Genomic DNA, 7,758 nt, shown 5'->3' on the forward strand with positions numbered 1-7,758 from the left:
GTTTTAGGTGTATAAGTTATCATATTGTGGGGCAATCGCATATCCTGTCGTAGAGAAAATTACTTTATAGCCACTTTCGAACTGTTTGTATTTATCATGTCTGCAGTACGTGTGTGTTTTCTGTTAGCAAGGCCTCATCAAGGAAATGCTGTGTCCGCCGAGAGTAATCGAGCCCCTGGTCGTATCGTTGTAAATCCGAAGACTTGCCGCTATCCCAGCAGAGGACGAGTCTACAGTAGCACTGAAGGGTAAATACTTGGACACTGAAACCACATGGTAAAATTTGAAGCTGTATTTGGGGAGAGATTTATAAATTAGAAAGTTAATCCTTACGGTGGCCACAACAAAGATAAATTATTGCGTAATTTTATGTTTAACAACAAACAAAGAAAAAATATAGAATATATCGAGTTTATTTACTTATTCAAATGTTTACCTTTCTTCTCATTTAATGTTAGTTATTTCCTATGAAACCCAATGCGATAAAATTCCATCCCAGAATCCTTTCCAATTGCCCAAAGTGTGTTTTTTATTTTTATTTTTTTTAATTTCGCGAAAAGCTACACGAGGGCTATCTGAACCAGCCATCCCAATTTAGCAGTGTAAGACTAGAGGGAAGGCAACTAATCATTATCAAACAGTCGCCATCTCTTGGGCTACTCTTTTCCAACGAATAGTGGGATTCACCGTCACAGTATAACGCAGCCACGGTTAAAAGGACTAATATGCTTGTCGTGACGAGGATTCGAATCCTCGACCCTCAGATTACGCGTAAAGAAATAAAACATGTTTTTTTAATTAAAAAACACATTACTAAGAGATTTAGTGCATATCGTGGCTTAAACTTTGGAACTTTTATAAAAAATCCGGCAGGCAGACTACTAGGCCATGCCCGCCCCCTATGGTGTTTTTCTGATAACGTAAACAAAATACAAAACATCAAATACTAAATTTTACTTACCTCCAGTGGCCCAGTGATATGTCTACTAAATTACCGCGCTAGAAACCGGGTTTCGACACCCTCAGCGGGCAAAACACAGATAACCCATTATGTACCTTTGTGTTTAACTCAAAACCAAATAATACACAAAACGGACATGCACAGTCCACTGTTGTAACAGAATAAACAAAACGCAGTTCTTGGTAAAATAATCTTTAATTTGTAACTGTGAGATAAACATTAATTTTTTCTCGCTGTAATGATTTTTTTTTAATTTTATGCAACAAAAATATATTTACGAATTACTTTATAAGATAATGTTTCAAAATATAAAACCTAGGTCTAAGCAGAAAGTTACACATTGATATCTGGAACAGTCCAACCTTCACTCTTCACATTGATACTTAGAACACACACCAGTCTCGGTGGCTGTCAGTATCGCTTCTTCTAGTTTCCTTAGAGTCTTGCTCAGAACAACTGACTTAGCCCTATAAGAAGATATTTACAAATGTTTATAATAAAACAAAAAAACTCTTCAAATATCTAAACAATAAATTATTTCTTTCGCGTTTCAAGTCGCTAAAGAGGACTGACTGTTCACGATACTGTGTTTTTTTTTTTTGGAATTTCGCACAAAGCTACTCGAGGGTTATCTGTGCTAGCCGTCCCTAATTTAGCAGTGTAAGACTAGAGGGAAGGCAGCTAGTCATCACCACCGACCGCCAACTCTTGGGCTACTCTTTTACCAACGAATAGTGGGATTGACCGTAACATTATAACGCCCCACGGCTGAAAGGGCGAGCATGTTTGGCGCGACGGGGATGCGAACCCACGACCCTCAGATTACGAAGCGCACGCCTTAACGCGCTAGGCCATGCCTGGCCCCACGATACTGTGAAATCTGTGGAAAAACAAAGTAATGAACAAATCACATTTTAAGAAATCCTGGGGATTAACGAGGACTGATCTGTATGTGTGTATTTTCTTATAGAAAAGCCACATCGGGTTATCTGCTGAGCCCACGGAGGGAATCGAACCCCTGATTTTAACGTTGTAAATCCGAAGACATACCGCTGTACTAGAAGACAGCTCTAGTGACTAACGAAAACTGATCTAGTTATTAGCGGAGACTGATCAGTGATTAATGAAGACAGATCTGTATGTGTGTATTTTCTTATAGCAAAGCCACATAGGGCTATCTGCTGAGTCTACCGAGGGGAATCGAACTCCTGATTTTAGCGTTGTAAATCCGAAGACATACCGCTGTACTAGCTAACGAGGTCTGATATAGGGGATTAACGAAGACAGATCTATGTGTGTGACTACCGAGGGGAACGAGGCTGATCTAGTGACTAACGAAGACTGATCTAGTTATTAACGAGGACTGATCTAGTGATTAACGAAGACACCTCTAGTGACTAACTGATCTAAGACAGTGATCTAGTTATTTTCTTATAGCGAGGACTGATCTACCGAGGGAATCGAACTCCTGATTTTAGCGTTGTAAATTTGAGATACCGCTGTACTAGCGGGGAACTCAGACAGCACCTCTAGTGACTAACAAAGACTGATCTAGTGATTAACGAGGACTGATCTAGTTATAGTAACGAGGACTGATCTAGTTATTAACGAAGACTGATTTAGTGACTAACGAAGACTGATTTAGTGACTAACGAAGACTGATTTTGATTCTTTGTGGGTGATGAGAAAGGAACGTGCGTTTTCAAACCCATCAGCGGCCCGGCATGGCGAAGTGGTTAAGACTCGCAATCTTAGGGTGCAGGGTTCGAATTCCCGCCGCACCAAACATGCTCGTCACTTCAGTTGTAGAGCCTTTATATTGTAACGGTCAATCCAACTATTCGTTGATAAAATGTAGCTTAAGCGTTGGCGGTGGGTGGTGATGACTAGTTGCCTTTCCTCTAGTGTCACACTGTTGTATTAGAGACGGCTAGCGCAGATAGCCCTCGTGTAGCTTTGAGCGAAATTCAACAAAACAAACAAATGCATTATGTTTTCATGTTTCTTGAATTCTTGTTTAATCACCTGACAAGGCTGAAAAAGTTTCAAGTGAATGTTTTTCTTGTTTGTGATTACCTTGGCTAATTCACAAGGATATTTGATTGTTTCAAAACAAAATCAAACACAGACTGCTTCATTGTATCAGTCAGTGACACATTATTTGTTATTTCCAACTGATGCAGCCCTCAGTGGGATGCATGGACTAAATGTCCAGGTAAGTGATATCAAAGAATCAGGCATAACTTTCGCAGAAGGTGCCGCTATGTTTAACCATATAGAGGCTGACTGAGACAGTCATATCGCTTTCATAATTGAAAGTATGAAGAGGATTCTATGGCATATCTTTGGTATGGAACGTCCATCCACAAGACCACGCCAAGCCTTAAGGACCGTAAACTTCAATTATTTGTTTGAAAATGTTTAATTAATGAACATAAAAATTAATTTATTTCTAAAACTAAGTACTACAAAATTGTATTTCATGTACGCACACATATTTCAAAAGACTCGTCTAGAATTCTACATAGATAATGTGGTTCAAGAAACACAACTAATAGATTTTAGATGTAAAACAGCACCAATAGTTCAACATGTGTGTCGCATAGTAGCCATGTTTAGACAAAAGAAACGTGTACGAGCTTAGAAGAATGAACAACTAACATATTCCTAAAATTATTTAGGTTTTGATAAACTGGGAAAATTGCTGTTTATGGGTACATTAACACTGGTCGTATTATAACGTGTATTATAACAAATTTCCACATATCATATCATATCTTACAATGGCTTTTGCGTAGATAAAGACATAATAAACATGTGAAGGTTGTTTTGAAATTATAAAACGTGATATTTTCATCTGAGACTTACCGGGAAACTGGTTCCTCTACTTTGTTTTGTCTGCAAGTTTCTTTTCTAGGTTTGAATTTTGAACTATAAAATCGCAGAATCGTCTTTGCAAACATTTCAAGGCTTTCATGGTTTTAGCCGGCTGGTCTTTAGCGGCGATTCGCTTAACTTCTAGCCAAAGGTCTTGAATCTTTGACGGGGTAGCAGACCGCTTACCAATGAGTTTGGGAACCAGTTTCAATCGCTTCCTCAAGTAAGGAATTCTTAACACACTAGGCTCTAGCGATATGGTTGGTTTGTATACAACAGGATAAATGTCGGGGGGTCGAGGGATTCGAACTGGGGGTTGGAGGAAAACGGTATCTCTTGGAGATGATGATGGAACAGGAATGATCACGGTTTTCCGTTGGTGGCTGATTTATATGGATGATTTTAATAGGCGGAACCGGAGCTGAAGGTGGTGGAGGTGGCTGAGGGTCACGTGGACGTTGAGGTCGGATCTTTGTGCGATGTACTGTTGATGTGATTACTTGTGTTTCAGGTTCTGAATCATATGGTCGAGCAGCGTGATCACGAACTGTCCAAACTTTGATTGTGGATCTTGTTGCCAACTGAATGTACGTGGAGGATTACTTTGTTGCTGTAATTTGATAATGGAAGGTTCAGGGTCACGTGGCTGCCATATGTTGGTACTGTGAGGTCTGGGGTCACGTGGCTGCCATATGTTGGCACTGGAAGGTTCAGAATAACGTGGCCGCCATATGTTGGCACTGGGAGGTTCAGAATCACGTGGCTGCCATATGTTGGCACTGGGAGGTTCAGAATCACGTGGCTGCCATATGTTGGCACTGGGAGGTTCAGAATCACGTGGCTGCCATATGTTGGCACTGGAAGGTACCAGGGTCATGTGTTTGTGGTACAATGGTATCCTGAGGTAATGGATATCTAGAATATGTCGTCACAACTGTTTTCTGATTGGAAAACCTCTGAGTGGGTCATTTGAAGAACGCCATTCAGAAAAGTCAAAGTTTCAGCTTGAAATGATTTCCGGGATGTAGGTGGGCCATCTAAAAACTTGAATCCCAAGATTTTTCTTGAAAGTCAGAGTGGGGTTTATTTTGTTGCCAAACATGAGGTTGTGTAGCGGAAGAAGAAGAGGGTAATACAGAAAGTGGGTCTTCTCTGGAGATGGAAGACCTTTCTATACTATTTGATTGTGGTTTCCACACTGGTGGACTTAGAGCAGTTCTTGGTAATTTATAAACGGACTTTTCATCTGCAAGTTTTGTTGGAGAATGAACGAAAGCAGATGTTCGCCATGAATTCTTGATGTTTTGAGATCCTGAAGTTGAGTCATCAGACACTGGAAGGACAGTGAGAGATCCTGGTGACCGTTCCTTCAACTCCAGGTTGCTTGAATGAGAAATATTATCACCGAAACTTGACAACAGCAAATAAAGTGTCAATATCAGAAGCGACAGCTTGGACATCTCTCAGTTTCTGCACAGATAGAACAAAGTTACAAGTAAATGTATAAATAACACTCACTTATCACAAGGTTCTGGTTTCAGTTCTTTGCTCAGCAGGGAGTTACATTATTGCAGCTATTGAATATTATTTATAAGGCCAACAAACTGTACAATTGTTTACAAAGTCGAGAATATATCTTATTCCAATCGAACAAGAATGCTATTATTCAGAAAGTCAATTATAAAACTGATTCCAGTCAAGCACCACACACATGCAGTCAAAATACAACAATACATTTTATACCATATTAGCATGCAATATTCACAAATATAACAATAAAAATTACCCTAGTAGAACAAGCATGGAAGTAAAACTGTTTAGAAAATTACGCGTAGTGTTGTTGAAAGAGATAAAAGAAAAATTCTAAATGTTTTCGTTTGGGGATGTACTGAAGAGAGGCATTGCCGAGACGTTGTATCAACGATAGCATATAAACAAGTTTGTTGTAACCTAAAACAAGCGAAAACAAAAATAAATTAAGAAATAATAAACAAAACAACTATGTACTAATTAAAAGATCACAGGGTACAAGCTGTAATGTGGGATATAAAATGTACCCTAGGTTTTAGAAGGTGACTGAGTAGGACCCACATTGCGGTGGAGATATACTGTTTATGAGTCTTACCATCCGTTCATCAGTCTCACATAAAGAGATAAAATAAAAGAGTAGCAACACATATAGAATTACAAATTAGAAGAGTGAGATGTGGGGGCTCAAGCCCACAACGACCCCATCTATATCACCTTTCACTGACTACAGACAGTAAAGAAAAATGGGAGCCAGAATGCTAACTTCAAGAAGTAAGTTTTAACTTACTTACCCCAGAACGGCAGTATCTTATTTTTTATTTCAATTAATTCTTTTTTTAATTGGAGAGCAGTCACCTTTTTCAAATGTCTGCAGGCAGCGAAGGGTGATATAGATATGGGACGTAGTGGGCTTGAGTCCACATCTCTACCTAACTGCATATATCTATTGCTACTATTTCTTATGCGACCTGGGAAATGAGGGTTAAGACTAATAGACGGTGTATCCCCACTGCAACGTGGGTCCTACTCAGTCAGTCACCTCATAGGATACATTTTATTATCCCACATATAGTTTCACCCTCGGATCTTTCAGTTTGTTCAGCGTTTTTTTGTTTAATTTTCTTTCCGGCTTGTTTTTTTTTTTCTTCAGGTTATAACAAGCTAAATTAACTAGTGAAAGGTTTGGATTAACAGTTTTTAACATAGTCTTTCTTATTTTGTTTACTTAACTTTATCAGTATTATTTTTCTATATATATATATTATATATATGTAGTGAACTTCTTAGTGGTTTGAACTACGACATTTTCTATAATATTCTTTCCAAACATACACTTAGTTACAACTCCAACAATATACCTTGTCGCAATCCAACAAACAAGCACTTCGCTTTCTCTATTAATGAATTGCTGGTTAATAATAAAAAAATCATTGAAAATAACATGAAAATAATTATAATATCACAATAACAAACAACGATAGTGTTTTATTTAAATAAATATCGACATTCAGGTGCAATAATAGTTTTAAAGCCGGATAACACGTTATATGGTACTTTAGTAAATCTAGATAGTACCAAATAATAGTTTTAAAGCCGGATAACACGTTATATGGTACTTAAGTAAATCTAGATGGTACCAAATAGTAGTTTTAAAGCCGGATAACACGTTATATGGTACTTAAGTAAATCTAGATAGTACCAAATAGTAGTTTTAAAGCCGGATAACACGTTATATGGTACTTAAGTAAATCTAGATAGTACCAAATAGTAGTTTTAAAGCCGGATAACACGTTATATGGTACTTAAGTAAATCTAGATAGGTACCAAATAGTAGTTTTAAAACCGGATAACGTTATATGGTACTTAAGTAAATCTAGATAGTACCAATAGTAGTTTTAAAGCCGGATAACACGTTATATGGTACTTAAGTAAATCTAGATAGTACCAAATAGTAGTTTTAAAGCCGGATAACACGTTATATGGTACTTAAAGTAAAATAGATGGTATAATGTAAAGTAGTTTTAAAAGCAGGATAACACGTTATATGGAACTTAAGTAAATCTAGATAGTACCAAATAATGGTAGTTTTACTGACTCAAAAGCGGATAACACATTATATGGTACTTAAGTAAATCTAGATAGTACCAAATATTGATAGTTTTTTAAAGCCGGATAACATGTTATATAGTACTTAAGTAAATCCTAGATAGTACCAAATAGTAGTTTGTAACACCGGATTACATGTGATATGGTACTTGTAAAGTCTAGATAGTACCAATAGTAGTTTAAAACCGGATTTTACTTTACACAATTTTACGATATATAAATACATGGTAACTCTAGATAGTTAGTAATTGTTGCAATTCTACGGATTACATGTGATACGGAAC

General features: G+C 37.6%; 1 long non-coding RNA gene across 1 annotated transcript; it reads right to left on the minus strand.

The window, feature by feature from the left end:
* Window positions 1-1,149: 1,149 nt before the first annotated feature.
* Window positions 1,150-4,332, minus strand: LOC143227288 (uncharacterized). Its single transcript, XR_013014984.1, has 2 exons — window positions 3,830-4,332; window positions 1,150-1,428 (listed from the first exon to the last, which is right to left on the minus strand). It is a non-coding gene; the product is annotated as an uncharacterized LOC143227288 (long non-coding RNA).
* Between the last annotated feature and the right edge of the window lie 3,426 nt (window positions 4,333-7,758).

The sequence above is a fragment of the Tachypleus tridentatus genome, chromosome 9, assembly GCF_004210375.1.
Source record: "Tachypleus tridentatus isolate NWPU-2018 chromosome 9, ASM421037v1, whole genome shotgun sequence".
Lineage (NCBI taxonomy): Eukaryota > Metazoa > Arthropoda > Merostomata > Xiphosura > Limulidae > Tachypleus > Tachypleus tridentatus.